This window comes from Octopus sinensis, linkage group LG4 (assembly GCF_006345805.1).
Source record: "Octopus sinensis linkage group LG4, ASM634580v1, whole genome shotgun sequence".
Taxonomy (NCBI): domain Eukaryota; kingdom Metazoa; phylum Mollusca; class Cephalopoda; order Octopoda; family Octopodidae; genus Octopus; species Octopus sinensis.
Window position 1 is genome coordinate 15,735,606 of NC_043000.1, and position 19,146 is coordinate 15,754,751.

General features: G+C 36.0%; 1 protein-coding gene across 5 annotated transcripts in view; it reads left to right on the forward strand.

The window, feature by feature from the left end:
• LOC115210875 (mariner Mos1 transposase) overlaps positions 1-19,146 on the forward strand; it is a 229,504-nt gene that overhangs the window by 182,500 nt on the left and 27,858 nt on the right. The gene's annotated exons all lie outside the window — the stretch shown is intronic.

Here is a 19,146-nt window from a genome sequence, read left to right on the forward strand (position 1 = left end):
TTTCAGTTGTGGGGCTCTTTAGGCTTGTAAGTTGCAAAGCCACCTCACTAGTGTTGGTGCCAAGTGTAGCCAGTATACTCTGAAAAGTATTTGTTCTTTGAGAGACATTGGGGCATGACATGTTTTTCTGATCCATCAAAACATTGTTAAACCATCCGACCTTTGCCATCATTGGAAGCAGATGTAAAGTTATGATGACCATTCATTCATTCATTCATTAGGAGTTGTTCTAGTGCCATTCAGTCGAAGCTGACAGAAAACAGAATGGCAATGATAGAGTTTGAAATTTTACCAATATTTTATGATCTTGTTTACTTAGTCTTTTTTTTTTTTTTACATATCTTTAAACTATTTTGTTAATCCTCACAATACTATAATTATTTCAATGATAATATACTCTTCTAAGAGAAAATTTTCTTAGGGAAATTCGAAGCTATTATCAATGTAGTGCCAAATCATTTTTCCTGCTGATGAACTCTGCTATTGATTCTGAAATTACCCAAGCTTATGTAAATGTAGACAGTACCTGTGCTCAGGATTGCAAATAGCTACCCTAGCACTAAGTCATTGTGCTTTTGAATCTAATACATTAAGTTTGGTTAGCTACTTCTTCTGTAGCTATCTTATTTATGTTGGTTCTGTTAGTCAGAGGTTTTAGCACTTAAAATTTTAGGGATTTGTGTTGCTTCTGCATTAAAATATTAAACGACTAATGTTAGAAAGGCTTTTCTTTAATTCATGTTGTTTGGAGATTATAACTAGAGGATTTAGAGCTGGGATTGATGATGGCTGTGATTTGTTTGGAAAAAGATATAGCTGGCACGTGCTGTATTTAGATAGTTCCTTTCTGCTTCTTAATTTTTTTTTTTTGTATGAAATAACATTAGTCGAATTCTGGTGAGACCATCTTCTTCTATTATGGATTCTTAGGTGATTGTACATCCCAATTCTTCAGATGCAGCTTTGGTCCGAAACAGAATATATGAATGTTTGGTTGGAGAGGCTAGACATTAATCTACAAGTGTATGCCACTTTTCGCCCTTCTCCTGTCAGTATTGAGTGCATTTCTTTTCGACTTCATTAATTTAACCTCCGGTGTAAGAACATCAAAATGAGTGGCTAGTAACAATGCCTTCCACTTTAAAAAGGTCAATGTTATTCCTTTTAAGTGATCTTCAATTAAAATAATGTTATAAACGAAATCTATATTATGGCAATCCTTTATTTTCCTTATAAACATGATTGATTTTCGTTTTTGTTTTTGTTCTCTTACAGACAAGTCTCTGCTATATTTTATTACCAAACACTGATGATTCTTTGTAAAGAAATTATTGATTAAGAAAACTAGAGTGTCTTGTAACAGAAAAGTCTTAAAGAAAACTGTGTTTTTCACTTAAATATCATTCAGACTGTCATCCAGACTTTACTGCACCATGCTCTCAGACTCGAAACTTATTGAACTTCACTCAAGTTTTTAGGTTTCAGTGAAGTTCACTAAGTTTTGATTGAAATAACGAATGTGCCATCAAATAAGTCTTCTCTTGTTTTTTTGTTTTGTTCATAGCTTGTTCAACCACAGTTAGATAAATAAATAATAAAGATAATTGTTAATTTTGTACAACATTAACAAAATTACATTCACATAGTAAAACTGAATAGATTCACATCCCAGGTTAAAAGTAGAAGAGATGAAAATAAAAGAAGAATTATATCTTCTTTCATGAGATTATTTGCCTTGGGTTTGTGTCATGCTGATGTTTTCTAAATAAATTGAAATAGTGTTATATATGATTACCTATGACTATAAATTTTAAGATCTTTGCAATGAGTAAGCTAAAAAAAAAATGTATATTCTGTGCATCATCAATTTGAAAGCAAATATTAAAATATTTTTGCTAACAAGGCACAGGAATGGCTGTGTGGTAAGTAGCTTGCTTACCAACCACATGGTTCCGGGTTCATTCCCACTGCGTGGCACCTTGGGCATATGTCTTCTACTATAGCCTTGGCCCAACCAAAGCCTTGTAAGTGGATTTGGTAGACAGAAACTGAAAGAAGCCCATCGTATATATGTGTGTGTGTGTGTATATGTTTGTGTGTCTGTGTTTGTCCCCCCAACATCGCTTGACAACCGATGCTGGTGTGTTTATGTTCCCATAATTTAGCTGTTCGGCAAAAGAGACCAATAGAATAAGTACTAGGCTTACAAAGAATAAGTCCTGGGGTCGATTTGCTCGACTACATGTGGTGCTCCAGCATGGCCACATGAGACAGACACAAATACACACACACACATCATATAAATAATATGTATATGTACGACAGGCTTCTACATAGTTTCTTTCTACCAAATTCACTCGCAAGGTATTTGTTGGCCTTGAGCTCTCATAGAAGACGCTTGCTCAAGGTGCTGTGCTGTGGGACTGAACTGAAAGCCATATTGTTGCAAAGCGAAAGCAAGCTTCTTAATCACATAGCCATGGCTTGCGTGTGAATTTCATTACAGCTTATCTACAAACACACTGTCTCAGCAATTTAGTTAATTAATATAATTATATTTTATTTCATTTGGCTCTGCTAGAAGTTGGTACTAAAACATATGTTGAAGTCTGCAACTGTTTGGTAATGATAACTGAAAGAGAATAAAGACAGTTTCATGAAAGCAGAGAATTTTTGCAAAGAAAATCAAAGCATTTAATGTCTGACAGACGAAAAGATAATGTTCTTAACTTAAGCTCTTTTCTTGTCTAAAGAAAATAAGAAGTAATGTAGAATATCATCATCGTCATTTATCATCATCATCATTTAACGTCCGTTTTCCGCGCTAGCACGGGTTGGACGGTTCGACCGGGGTCTGGAAAGCCAGGGGCTGCTCCAGGCTCCAGTCTGATCTGGCAATGTTTCTACGGCTGGATGCCCTTCCTAACACCAACCACTCTGCGAGTGTAGTGGGTGCCTTTTACGTGCCACCTACACAGGTGCCAGGGGGGGTCGGCATCGGTCACGATCGGTTGGAGCTTTTAACGTGTCAGCAGCACGGAAGCCAGCCAAGGCGGTGCTGGCAACGTTCGGATGGTGCTTTTTATGTGCCACTGGCACAGAAGCCAGTCAGAGCGGCGCTGGCATCGGCCACGTTCGGATGGTGCTTTTTATGTGCCACCGGCACAGAAGCCAGTAAAAGTATAGTAAAAATTAACTTCAAATAGTATAAAATATACAATAAATTACTGTTATTGTTTGGCTATATTTAAACAGGATTTTAAAATTGTTAAAAAAAAAGTAAATATGGTTGTGGGGTAAAGAAGCTCGTTTTGCAACCATGTGGTTACAGGTTCGGTCCCACTGCATGACACTCTGGGCAAGTATCTTCTACTACAGCCCCAGCTCAATCAATGTTTTATGAATGAATTTGGCGTAGGGAAACTATGTGGAAGTCTGTCATGTGTGTGTGTCTTTGTGTTTGTTTCTGTCCCCATAACTTAGCAAAAGGAGACTGATAAAATAGTACCAGATTTTTAAAAAAAAATAAGTATTGGGGTTAGTTTGTTCAGTTAGACCTTTCAAAGTGGTGCCCCAGTATGGCCACAGCTCAATGTCTTGAATAAGTAAAAGGTAAATAATTTTAAAGATTTTTTTTTTAAAATCAAACATTGTTTTACGCCTTACTACCAGCGTCGCATTACTGGCATCTGTGCCGGTGACATGTGTAAAAAGATTCGAGCGAGGTCTTTGCCAGTACCGCCTGACTGGCCCCCGTGCTGGTATAAAAAGATTCGAGCGAGGTCTTTGCCAGTACCGCCTGACTGGCCCCCCGTGCTGGTATAAAAAGATTCGAGCGAGGTCTTTGCCAGTACCGCCTGACTGGCCCCCGTGCTGGTATAAAAAGATTTGAGCGAGGTCTTTGCCAGTACCGCCTGACTGGCCCCCCGTGCTGGTATAAAAAGATTTGAGCAAGGTCGTTGCCAGTACCGCCTGACTGGCCCCCGTGCTGGTATAAAAAGATTTGAGCGAGGTCGTTGCCAGTACCGCCTGACTGGCCCCCGTGCTGGTATAAAAAGATTCGAGCGAGGTCTTTGCCAGTACCGCCTGACTGGCCCCCGTGCTGGTATAAAAAGATTTGAGCGAGGTCGTTGCCAGTACCGCCTGACTGGCCCCCGTGCTGGTATAAAAAGATTTGAGCGAGGTCGTTGCCAGTACCGCCTGACTGGCCCCCGTGCTGGTATAAAAAGATTTGAGCGAGGTCGTTGCCAGTACCGCCTGACTGGCCCCCCGTGCTGGTATAAAAAGATTCGAGCGAGGTCTTTGCCAGTACCGCCTGACTGGCCCCCGTGCTGGTATAAAAAGATTTGAGCGAGGTCGTTGCCAGTACCGCCTGACTGGCCCCCCGTGCTGGTATAAAAAGATTTGAGCAAGGTCGTTGCCAGTACCGCCTGACTGGCCCCCCCCGTGCTGGTGTAAAAAGATTTGAGCAAGGTCGGTCGTTGCCAGTACTACCTGACTGGCCCCCCGTGCTGGTGCAAAAAGATTTGAGCAAGGTCGGTCGTTGCCAGTACCGCCTGACTGGCCTCCGTGCTGGTGTAAAAAGATTTGAGCGAGATCGTTGCCAGTACCGCCTGACTGGCCCCCGTGCCGGTGGCACGTAAAAAGCACCCACTACACTCTCAGAGTGGTTGGCGTTAGGAAGGGCATCCAACTGTAGAAACTCTGCGAGATCAGATTGGAGCCTGGTGCAGCCATCTGGTTTGCCAGCCCTCAGTCAAAATCGTCCAACCCATGCTAGCATGGAAAGCGGACGTTAAACGATGATGATGATGATGATGATGAATGGCTGATTATGGTTTGAACTCTTTCAATCATAGGTCAACAGGCTCAGTGCAGGACTAGGGCTAAACAATGACATTTTTAGTAAACCTCTTGTCATGTAAAGAGTCGCCTTGTGGACAGTGTGTCCTTTAGTAATAGCACTGGGCTTTAATGGTTCATTTCTATTGCAGCAATGAAAGAGACAGAAACAATTAAGAGTTTGTTGTGGCTGTAATACTATTTTCTGTCGTTAAATGAAAGACTACATTGTAATATTACCAATCAAACATAGTACCATTTATAGTCTCCTCTCCAAACAGCACACCCTCTTTCATTATTACATTATTTCTTTGGTTTCTTGTTATCCAAAGGACAACTTTTGTCTGTGCTAAGACTGTTTGCATTTGCAGATATTTTTTTTGGTTTGTTTTGTTTTTCTTTTACGTATTCATTTTGTTTGAATGCTGTTGAAATGTTATTCAGCAAACAAAACATCTAGTTCAACTTATATAATGACAGGCTCATTGGATCTTTTCTTACTACTACTGCTGCTGCTACTACTGCTGCTGCTGCGACTACTACTACTACTACTACTACTACTACTACTACTACTACTACTAATAATAATAATAATAATATAATAGTAATAATAGTAATAGTAATAATAGTAATAATAATAGTAGTAATAATAATAGTAATAGTAATAATAATAATAATAGCAATAATAATAATAGTAATAGTAATAATAATAGTAATAATAATAGCAATAATAATAGTAATAATAATAGCAATAATAATAATAGTAATAATAATAGCAATAATAATAATAGTAATAGTAATAATAATAGTAATAATAATAATAGTAATAATAATAATAATAGTAATAATAATAATAGTAATAATAATAATAATAGTAATAATAATAATAGTAATAATAATAATAATAGTAATAACAATAATAATAGTAATAATAATAATGATGATGATGATGATGATGATTTGTAATATAAGTACAATACCCTTAACATCTGGAAATGAACGGAAGGTGCAGTCATTTAAATGACTCCCCCAGTTTTTGACTAATTATTTATGATAATTTATGTTATCATATATTACATCCTTTTACAGTGTGAGGTTATCTTTGCTAACCTCAGAATGCAAAAGGGCTGCAATTCAATACTGCAATTTTCATTATTCAGTTTAGCCAAAATGGTAACAGCATGGAGGCACATAGCTTAGTAGTTAGGGTGTTGCACTCATGGTCATAAGACAGCATCCCATCCAGCAGGGAATATCATCATCATTTAGCGTCCGTTTTCCATGCTATCATGGGTTGGACAGTTCAACTGGGGTCTGTGAAGCCAGAATGCTTCATCAGGCCCAGTCTGATCTGGCAAACGGCCACGAACGGATGGTGCTTTTACATGCATCGGCACGGGGGCCAGACGAGGCTGGCAACGGACACAAACGGATGGTGCTTTTACGTGTCACTGGCACGGGGGCCAATGCCACAAAAGCCTGCCTTATGAGTTTTTATGACTCGGGAAGGAGCTAAATAATAGCAACAACAACAATAATGATAATAATAATAATAATAATAATAATAATAATAATGCCCCGATGCAGTACCAGGCGGTGGCTCTCGTGGCTTCTGATCTTAACTGATTGGAAGTGTTATCATGTACATTGTTTTGTCTTGGTATAAAAGATGGGCTACAGCAAATATTCTGCTCAATACCACAGATTTGCTTGTCAGTTGTTTGACCTTAACCAGTTGACCACGTCCCTTAGTGGCTGATGATATGTGCATCTCTGATCACGAGCTGAAGTAGCCATGTGTTGAGAGGGATTCTTAGAGGTTTGGATAATTCACCTTTGGAAACATGGGTGGTTCATTCAACATCCTTAAACAATCCTTATTCAGGGACCTTTTGAGCGGGATGGGTTACTCGACCAGAAGAAAATTCTAACTGGGCTCCACCTGCAAGGTCATGTGCTGTTTATCTTGATATGAGATCACCATGTCGCGCACGTATCATTGTGATGCATGTGCTTAGACGGGTAGTCATGATGGGTATACTGGGCTTCGTATATTTTACCCCAGTGTCACTTTAATGGCATGCACTGCTCTCTCACTCAATAATAATAATAATAATAATAATGATAATAATCACAAGGCCTGAATTTTGGTGAGACGGATTAATCAATTACATTGAACCTAGTGCTCAATTGGTATTCATTGTATTGACCCTAAAAGGATGAAAGGAAAAGTTGACCTCAGCAGCATTTGAACTCAGAATATAAATCCAGAACAATGCACCCAAAATCTCGTTATTCAATGTATCTTTATTCTCTAAGATGATAGCTGTAATTAGAGTCTTGTAAAGTAATATGTAAAGTGAAAGCAGGGTTCTATGTGTGTGAGTGCATGTGTTAAAATATGAAGAAGATATTGTATATGGAGTGTGTTAACACTCTCAATTACCTGTGTAGAGTGTGTCTATGTGTTTGTTATTTGTGTAACACTCCCTTTTCTAATTGCAATTAAAAAGAATATTCATCTTGAAAAATTCAAAACGAAAGAAGTAATTTGTTTGTTCATTCAGTTTCACATATTCTGATGCACATGTTAATATGTTGCAATTCAGTAGCGATAAATTCACCAATGCACATCCAGTTAACTTATGAAGGATTAACGAAAGATAACGTTGACTTCAAATAAAGTGGTGGCTGTGTTGATGACTGTAAGAGGTTTTTTTTTTTGGTTTTTTTTTATGGTTGTTGGTATTTATGATTGTTGTGATGACGATGTTAGAATTGTTAATGGTTGCATTGTTTGCCATTTGTCGTGATGACGTAGTGGAAGTGGAGGAGGAATCTAGTTAGCTGTGGTGGTAGAAGTAAGAGTTGATGCAGTGAAGCAGATTGTCTTTATATCAGTTCTTTGACAGTCAAAATTCAGTTTTATTTCAAATGCAGTTTCCTGCCAGTCACTATGTAAGTAAGGCTGCTACCTATCTTTTAGATCTGCTGAGTATCACATGTTGCTATAGATACCATAACTAACACAATAATATATCTATGGGTGAAAAAAGGAAAACGGTCACCCTTACAGCAAATGAAACTTGTGTATTTTTATCATCATCATCATCATCATCATAATTAGTGACCATGATTTAATACTCAATTTTCTATGCTGACAAAAATGGATTGTTTTGCTCAGTTGAATACTTTATCTTCATCACCATCGTTTTCTTCTTCATCATCATCATCATCATCATCATCATCAACAACAGTAGCAATAGCCTGTGTCCACTTTCCCATACTGGATTGAGTTAGATAGATGTGTTCCAACACAGCATCTCATCACGTGTAGTCCTTAGATAACTGTTTAATAAAGTCCAGTAATCTGAGATCAGACCTCACCAATTCCCCCTCGAGTCTTTTGCAGTCTTTCTCTTCAACAGGCTCCCATCCCTTGCATTGTTTTCAACACATTTCTAACTTACTCTTATTCTTCATATACATTATGTCCTTACATCAGTACAATTTCTTCTGCATATCACAACTTCATACCAGCATACTGTGACTGATTCTTCTATCGCTCAGTTTTTCTCTCATCATATCCATGCTTCATTGTTCATGTTTGTTGTTATTACACATTGAGTAGAACATGCTCACCTTCTTCCTTTCCATCCCCAAAACACCCTTCATATTCAAAGCTTTTGTCTAATAACTATACAACCTAACACTTTACACATAACCATTATGTATTTTGCCCTTCACTCACACTTTCCTATAAACTTCCTATCGAATATATTATATCCAGTATATCTAACTGGGGACATTTTTACTTGAAGTTGATTCTTTAGTCTTCTATTTATTTTTATTTTCTGTTCTCTTTTGCCATTTCTATTGTTGCTGCTTTCAGAAGACATTGATGCATTGGGTTTCTAATAAATCTCTTATAAAAGCTTCCTCAATTGATGAGATCATTGATAGACATCTCTGTATATGGCTTTACACCAGTGGTTCTCAACCAGGGTTCACATAAACTTTGGGAGTCTATAAAAGATTTTGTTGCTAGAGTTTTTGGTTTATGTTTCCGGGTTTAGTCCCACTGCATGGCACCTTGGGCAAGTGTCTTCTACTATAGCCTTGGGCCGACCAAAGCTTTGTGAGTGGATTTGGTAGACGGAAACTGAAAGAAGCCCGTCATATATATGTATGTATATATATAATATATATATATATATTATATATATATATATATATAATATATATATATATTTCTACTATAGCCTCGGGCCAACCAAAGCCTTGTGAGTGGATTTGGTAGACAGAAACTGAAAGAAGCCTGTCGTATATATGTATATGTATATGTGTGTGTGTGTATGTATATATATATATATATAGATATATATAGATATATATATGTATGAATGTATGTATGTATGTGTGTATATGTTTGTGTGTCTGTGTTTGTCCCCCCAACATCGCTTGACAATCGATGCTGGTGTGTTTACGTCCCTGTAACTTAGCTGTTCGGCAAAAGAAACCGATAGAATAAGTACTAGGCTTACAAAGAATAAGTCCTAGGGTCGACTTGCTTGACTAAAGGCAGTGCTCCAGCATGGCCACATTCAAATGACTGAAACAAGTAAAAGAGTAATAAATTGGTTATTCTTATACTCTACACAAAATACTTGAACAATTTTTTTATACAATTCTTAATAATATTTAATCATAAAAATATAACAGGATCTTTTTAACAAGAGACGGTCCAGTAGATTAAAGTAGGAATCAAAGTGGGCCCATTAGCAAAAAAATGTTTGAGAGCCACTGCTTCAAACTTACAACTGTATTTACCTGTTACAGAATGTCTGAAGGAAATAATATTTCTGTTTGGTCACTGAACCTAATTGTAAAAGCAGCTAAATATCCCTCAGAGCACTTCCTGTCACCTTAAAAAAAAAAAAGAAAAGGCCTCATTGGCAAATATGCTGAACTCAATGTTTAGGAAAAAAATAGGATGATCATAGCTGGAATACCTTTCTTTGATTTTAGCTCAACTTAACTCTTTTGTTACCAAATTTCTCTCAAAGTACACTGCTTTTGTTTCTACTGATTGCAAAAATAATGAAGAATTTAACAAAATAATTTTGTCATTGTTATGCTGATGCTTGAAACATAAATGAACAGGAAATTTTGATAAAACTGTTTTACTTCAGATTTTACAAAATTACTCACTTTATAACAGGAAATTTATGTCAAAGAACTAGGGGGAGACTCTGACAGGTTGTTATTAAATGAGTTTAATCGGGGCTAAAACATAACATACATCTCAACATAAAAAACAGACTTTACACTGACACAATAATAAAACCATCATCATATGTTGTTTTTTTATTAGTATTTCTTGTGACCCAGTATATTTACCAAAGTTGAAGATTATATGCTGTGACATATTCTAATACAATAATGCTGTGTGTTTCTTTCGTAATTTATTCAACAATTATCTTAATTAATCACCAGACTTTGCGTTTAATTGTCTTGTGTTCACCTACAGAGCATTAATTAATTCTGCTATTCTCTGAAGATATAACAATTTAAGTGCAATCTGGTATTTTAATAATTTCCAACTGCTCCATATAAAAAATGCATTGAAATACTTTATAGAATTTTGGCAAGTTATAATAATTTCAGAAAGTGATAAATGTTTGTGTAAGCCTATCAGTGCATTGAAGTGTTACCGTACACGCATGCACACACACACACACACACACACACACACACACACACACACACACACACACACACACACACACACACACAAAAGTGGTAAGTGTTCATGTGCTGTTTAGATTAGTTATTTTGTTACAGCCTTTTGTCTTCCACATCTTGTTACTTGCTTTCCCCTCTACAACAATCATTAGCCTTTAGTCTCTATTTCAGCTCATAGTACTCCGATGTACATCATTCAGTTTTATACTCAATCTGATTCATACTGATACTGACAATCACAAACTTACCAATTCCACTCCAACTATTCTTACATTGTGTTCATGTGTACACACACAAACACACACACAATTCTAACGTGGTTTTGTGTAAGTTATACCTAGGAGTGGCTGTGTGGTAAGTAGTTTGCTTACCAACCACATGGTTCCGGGTTCAGTCCCACTGCATGGTATCTTGGGCAAGTGTCTTCTACTTTAGCCTCAGACTGACCAAAGCCTTGTGAGTGGATTTGGTAGACGGAAACTGAAAGAAGCCCGTCGTATATATGTATATATATGTGTGTGTGTGTGTGTGTGTTTATGTTTGTGTGTCTGTGTTTGTCTCCCTAGCATTGCTTGACAACCGACGCTGGTGTGTTTATGTCCCCGTAACTTAGCAGTTCGGCAAAAAGAGACCGATAGAATAAGTACTAGGCTTACAAAGAATAAGTCCCAGGGTCGATTTGCTCGACTAATGGTGGTGCTCCAGCATGGCTGCAGTCAAATGCCTGAAACAAGTAAAAGAGTAAAAGAGTAAATTAGATGTCAATGAACTGGGGTAAATTACCCCAAGTGGGGTAAAAATGAAATTCTTGAGAGTAATGAGGAGAACTCGTTAGACAAGTAAAATTATATAAAAAAAAACATGTGCCCTGTTATGACAGAAATTTTTCTTCTGGTATGAGGAGGCAATCAAAAAGTTTCTACCTTTTGAAACAACCTACCTTTGCAAACAAGGATTTTCCTCTCTAATGAACATAAAAACAAAGCAGAGTAATCAATTGGACCCTGAAGACTATCCAAATTGCTCTGGCATCTAAATGCCCCAATTTTGACATAATTGTAGTACAAATGAAACAACATCATTTCTCCAAAACCTGAAGTGAAAACATTTCTAGAAAAATCCTTTTGTTCCATAATGAGGATATTAATTTATTTTTGTACTTCTTATATTTTTAATATAAATAGATTCGATAAGCCTTTTGAATTCAAAGAATCTATGATTTTCTTCCTTTCAAATGTCAGCATAAATGAATATATTTTGGGGTAATTGGTTAAAAAAAGTTCCACAACCCCTGACCTACATTAACAGCTAATATTGTTTATGATTAGGGTGGCAAGCTAGCAGAATTATTAGCACACTGGGTGAAATGCTTAGTGGTATTTCATCTGCCATTACATTCTGAGTTCAAATTCTGCTGAGGTTGACTTTGCCTTTCATCCTTTCGGGGTCGATTAAATAAGTACCAGTTACACACTGGATCATTGTAATCAACTTAATCCCTTTGTCTGTCCTTGTTTGTCCCCTTTATGTTTAGCCCCCCTGTGGGCAGTAAAGAAATAAATATTGTTTATGATCAGAAAACAGAGAAAGACTAAGTATTTTTTTTTTTTGATAAGAGAGAAGGTAGTGCCCCCATGACCTTCTTATAGCAGTGGTTCTCAGCCAGGGTCCATATGACCCTTAGGGGTCAATGTAAGATTTTGTTATTGAATTTTATGAACAATAACTTACAGAGCATATATGGAGCAATATTGTTAAATGTCTTTTTCTTTAAGATGGAAAGGTTTGATATGAAGAGTTGCCTGCTGTTTCTAACATGCCAAGCTATGGTGTAGAGGCTCTCTTGTTATTTTGAACTGGCACTTCACCAGTTATGATGATAAGGGTTCCAGTTAATCTGATCAACAGAACAGTTAATCTGATCAACAGAACAGCCTACTCATGAAATTTAATGTGCAAGTGGTTGTACAGACATATGTACCCTTAATGTAATCCCCAGAAAAATTCAGAAATTCAGTAGAACATAGAATACATAGAAATACAAACACAACTCATTTTTGCCAGCTGAGGGAACTGAAGCAATATGACCTTAAGGATAAATTTTTTAGGGAGATTACATGGTAACCACTTTAAAATACCCCTTGGCTTCGCACCATGCAATGCAAAATTTACTCTGGCCATATGAGACATCTGCTTACATTTCTCCTTTATATTCTTCAAATTAAATATATCCATCCGAGCATGATCGTTGCCAGAGCGGCTAACTGGCTTCTATGCTGGTGGCACGTAAAAGGCACCATTCGAGCGTGATCGTTACCAGTGTCGCCTTACTGGCACGTGTAAAAACATTTGAGCGAGGTCGTTGCCAGTACCGCCTGACTGGCCCCCGTGCCGGTGGCCCGTAAAAGCACCCACTACACTCTCAGAGCGGTTAGCGTTAGGAAGGGCATCCAGCTGTAGAAAGTCTGCCAGATCAAGTTTGGAGCCTGGTGCAGCCATCTGGTTCGCCAGCCCTCAGTCAAATCGTCCAACCCATGCTAGCATGGAAAGCAGATGTTAAACGATGATGATGATATACAAACAAAACAAAACATGTCATTTTTAGCTTAATTTGTTTTCCTCCAATTTAATAAAAGTGTCAAATGTGTTCTTTTAACTATATTTAAATTTATCAATAATTTTTAGTTTAATTACCACAAGAATTATTTCAAAATAATAAAAGTCTTCAAAAAATAAATAAATAAGAAATATATAGAAATCCGTTAAAAAAACTTAGATATGAAAATGAAAATAAAATGAATAAAGATATACTTGTCCAATTATAATAATATTATTATTATTCAGCCTATTAAATTTTAAATTTGAACACTCTAAAACCAGTTGATTTATTAAAATATTCTAATCAGCTATATTATATTTTTTTTCTTTCACTCTTTAATGATTTTTAAAAGTTTTTTGGATGATATTATTATGATCATTTAATGAAAAATTATTGTAAAATTAATTCATTTATAAAAATATAAACATGAATAATACAGCAAAAATTTAGTTAAATTTTCATGAGATAGTAATTTGTGTTTGAGAATAAAATTGAAAGACAGTTTGTTAAAGTCCTCTGTGTTAATTGCTTCACTAATAGGAATATGGTGCAATGTGCTTTATGCAGGAATGTGAATATGGAAATTATTATATCCGTTGAACCTGAAAAATGTATTTAGGGTACATAAATAACCAGTTGCTGGGTTTAAAATATGGTCGCCTCTCTTTATTAATTATTAATTACTTGAACTTTATTTATTTTAGGTACTGGTTATATACACATAATTAGTTGTGTTAGAGGCAGAGGTAGGGTATATATAGTTACAACCAGAGTGCTTTCGTTTAACATTTTCCAACACCTATATATATATATATATATATATATATATTAAATAATGAGGGAGATAAATTAATATTAATTTTAATATCAATTTAAAACCAGTAGTCTAGCATACAAAAAATCTGAGAAATCAGAGAAAATTCTAATATATGTGTATATAGGCAGGGCAAGACTGCTAGGTAGTCGGCCGTATGCTAGAAATAGATCATCAACGATCAAACTACAAAGAAAGTTCTCTAGAGGAAAAATTCAGAATCAAATTTGGCAGGCAGGACAGATGAAAATTTATATAAAAAACAGAATTAATTGCATACCTCGGTTTCGGCCTTTAACAAAAGAATTACTTACATAATTCAAATGTCCGTGGATTCATCAGTACAATCGTTCAGTGTAAATGCAATCCGAAAAACTAACCCCAGCTTTCTGTGCCAAAACAGACACGTGTTTAGTTTTACCGATTACATTAGGTATAAAATTTCAAATGTCTTAGTTCTGGGGCGCTAAAGAATTCCTGAAGCGAAGAACTGCAGTAAATAATTCACTATGTATATATAGTGGTAAAATGGCCCTGGTTTTTTGTGTGTGCATACATGTGTATGTGCACACACACACACACAATGGGCTTCTTTCAGTTTCCATCGCCACTTAACCACTAAATCTACAATTTTTTTTTCATTCTCCCTCTGTTTGTTTTCTCTTATTCCTTTCTGTTGAAGAGCGTAGGCTCAAAATGTAAAAGACTTTTTCATTTTCCCAAGCATCAGACTAATACACCTGCTTGTTGTTCATACACCCGTTGTCTTTTGTTTGCCTATAAATTTCAACTATATATGTGTGTGTGTGTGTCTGTGTATGTGTGTGTGTGTGTGTATAATTCTCTATATACATGTGTCTACAAGTGTATATATGTACATATGTATGCATCAGCACAGGTACATGAAAAATGAACACCTGCATACACATTCGTTATTTTTAAAAACATTAATTAAAAGTATTAATTTAAAATTCATTTTTGGACTTGGTTTGCAAGATTCTTTGTGTTGAAGCATATTCTGTTGTGTCTGGGGAAAGTCATTCTCTTTTGGTGCCTTATAATTTAACGCTCTCACTGGTAAAATTTCCGCTTATTTATTTTTTATTTTTTAAAAGGTTGCAAGACGCAATGAAAATTTTAGAAAAATAAAAAAGAAAAAGTGGAAATTTTACCAGTGAGTGTATTAAATTATAAGGCATCAAAAGAGAGCGACTCTCCCCAGACACAACAGAATATTAATTTAAAGTATTACTTAAAAGTATTATTTTGAAACATTGCTTGAACAGCAACACAAATTCATGACTTAGATTGCATGGAGTTTATGATGTTTATAATAACATTACCACAAAAACCACAAATGAAACACAGAACATGAGCTTGAAGCAGCAATTTTCACATGTTTTTCACAAAGGTTTTTAAATAAAAGAACATAACTTTAAGTGCTTCCTTCAAATTTTCATTTCGTATTTCAAAATATATTCAGTCAATGAATATTCAAACAAAAATCAGGCTTGGTTTACTAGCTGGTATATATAATGTGTGTGTGTGATTAGCCATGATAGATCGCTAGCTACTACACATTCTTTATTTTCTCTCCTTGTTTCTTTCTGTGTTCCTTTCTGTGGAAGAGTGTACGCTCGAAATGTTAAAGACGTTTTCACTTCCCGAGCATTATATTAATATATATGTTTGTTATCTACACCACCTGTCTTCATCTTCTGTTTTTTTGTGAATTCTCCCCATATATATATATACATACACACCAGCTGGTAAACTAAGCTTGGTTTTCTCTGTGTGTGAATGCATTCATATGTACCTGTATATGTGCACATGCACACACACAATGGGCTTCTTTCAGTCTCCATCTACCAAATTTACTCACACGGTTTTGGTCAGCCTGGGGCTATAGTAGATAGCATTTGCCCAAGGTGCCATGCAGTGGGACTGAATTCAAACAAAACCATATGGTTAGGAAACAAAATTCTTGCCACACAGCCACAGTACAAGATGGGGGAAAGCAAACAAAATCGCCTGCAACAATTAAACCATGTACCTGTCCAATACCATTTACTTGTGATTACCATTGCAACACAGTCACATCTCACACTAGCTACTTCCATGCTGGCTGGAATGATCCTAGGATTTAACTGTAATAAGATGTATAATACATGAATCTTGCTTATTTTGATTGAGTGATACAACTGAATCAGAACACCTTGGATTGTCATAGAATTTTAAACAGACTCCATCATATATGCAACTATCTAAAATAATATAAATACAAATAACTGAAAACCAACTAGAAAGCCCCAATAAACACTTATGGTAACCCTAGCTTTTCCAATTCTTACTTTCCCAATACACACAGGTTTTTAAATTTTTTAATAGCAATCATATAACCTCAACAACAGTCCAACCTCAGATGGACTTATGCTAGATGACCAACTAATTTATCTACGAATATTCTTTTGTGAACCCTGAAACACAACAAAAACCAACATTTTATACAAAGGATCTCATGATTTGAATCTGATATAACTAAAGTGGACACACTTCTGTACAAAGTTATTTCCATGCTTGACTGAACTTTAAACAGTAACACAATTCCCATTTCAAACTAAACAAACTCTACCAACAATAACTTTCTACCAACCCACACCTTACAAACATATTTCCTTCCATCCTCTTCTATCCCCCTTCCTATATGTTATTGTGACTGGAAGTGAAATAATTTAGTAAAATAAAAATAATCTTTTCTTTCTTAAAAAGCTTTTCTTAATCTTTTTCATTCTGTGGAATTTCCACAGGTCCCACTAGTATACACATATGACCTTAATTTTGATGACTTTTCTTGTACAGTAAAATACATGAATTAATGCAATGAAATTTGTTCAAAGATATAGTTATTAAAGCAACCTTTCACTGCAATCAATTAAAATTTGAAATGTTTCGAATCCAATGTCATTTCAACTCCAATTCATGATAAATTTTGTATTGAGTTTGGCTAAGAAAAATCTAACTCTTGTTAGGAAATATATATAAGGATTAGTGACATTGTAAATCCCATTAGTAAATTTAAATGCATTAATTGAATTACTTAATCTATTGTATAAGGCACCAGAAACAGCATTATGTTCATAATCACATATCCAATTAATATATGCTAATATTTTTTTAATTAAAAAATGTTTTTTCTCATTATCATTGTATTTAATGTAAGCTCAACTCTAGACATCTTTAATATATTGAATAATTTAATTTTCTCTAATTAATACTTTTTTGGATTACATGTGAGAATTGAATAAATTGAATGCGTGTGTATATGTGTGTGTGTGTGTGTTTACACGTATATCTGTATGTATTTACATACATTCATTCATACATATGTGTGTACATATGTATATCTGTGTGTATATGTATTTATATGTACATATAAGTGGATTTGGTAGACAAACTGAAAGAAGTCTGCCATATAAACACGTTTGTGTGTGTGTGTGCATACATGCATGCATACCATGTACACACCGTATGGTCAGATGGGTAAGAAATTTACTTTGCAGTTATGAGATTCTGGGATCAATCCCACTGTTGCATAGCAAGTAACATTTACTATAGTCACAGGTTGACCCATGCCCAATGAGTGAACTTGAATATTCAGAAACATTGGAAATTCTCATCAGATGGATTGTCCCTGTAATTTAAAAGCCCAGTTTAATATCATGCTAATTCTGCCTGAGAGTAATATTAAGAGTACACAGACATGGCTATGTGGTAAGATGCTTGTTTCCCCAGCCACATAGTTCCAGGTTCAGTCCCACTTTGTGACATCTTGGGCAAGTGTCTTCTACTATAGCCTTGGGCCAACCAAAGACTTATGAGTGGATTTGGAAGATGGAAACCGAAAGAAGCTTGTCATGTGTGTGCATGCACATGCGTATGTGGTGTTTGTGCATGAGTTTATCCCCCACCACTGCTTGACAACCGATATTGGTGTGTTTACGTCCATGTGTCTTAGCAGTTCAGCAAAAGCAACTGATAAAATACATACCAGACTTTAAAAAATAAGTACTCGAGATGATGAATTCAACTAGAAATTGTTCAAGGTAGTGTCCCAACATAGATAAAGATATATCTGTGGAATACTCTGCCACTTACACACCTCATACTTCATTTGACCAAACAAGTGAAAACTCAGGATTGGAAATTCTGATAGAGCTTCATTCAGCTTATATGCATTTAGTATAAACAAACAAAGAAGCACTGATCAAAATATAGAATTTACATTCATTTTTTTTCACTCGTTCTTGTACACTAAAACATGAAAGGCATTTGCTTTGGTAGTTTGCGTTGGAGAAAATTTCCTCTCTATTGACTTTATATGTAAAAATACATTGATCCATGCTTTAAATGACATCAGTGGACTACCAGACATGGTGTTTTGGTATGATTTCACCTCTTCAATCATCATCATCATCATCATCATCATCGTTTACCATCCGCTTTCCATGCTAGCGCAGGTTGGACGATTTGACTAGGGTTGGCGAACCAGATGGCTGTACCAGGCCCCAATCATGATCTGGCTGAGTTTCTACAGCTGGATGCCCTTCCTAATGCCAACCACTCCGAGAGTGTAGTGGGTGCTTTTACGTGCCACCGGCACAAGGGCTAGGCAGGCGGTACTGGCAGCAGCCACGCTCAAATGGTGCTTTTTATGTGCTACCTGCACAGGAGCCAGTCCAGTGGCACTGGCAACGACCTCGCTCAAATGTTTTTTCACAAACCAAACTCCAAGTGATGTTCAGTGGACTACCAGACACAATATTTCAGCATGATTTAGCCTCTTCAAGGTCAGATACCACCTATCTCTGGTACTCATTGTCAGCTAAGTGAATTAAGGCAGCATGAATTTTTTTTAATGTGTATTTCTGTATTCACACACATACACACATATATGTATGTAAATATATATGTACACACACACACACACACATATATCCATGTATGTGTGTTTCCCTTTGTCAATTTATATATGTTTGTGTATGCAATTTATGCACACACACCCACACACACACACATATCTGCAGAAGCATGGCTGCCTTAGAAATTTTAAATGTCAGATATGTAGCACATTGTTCCATTTTCTCAG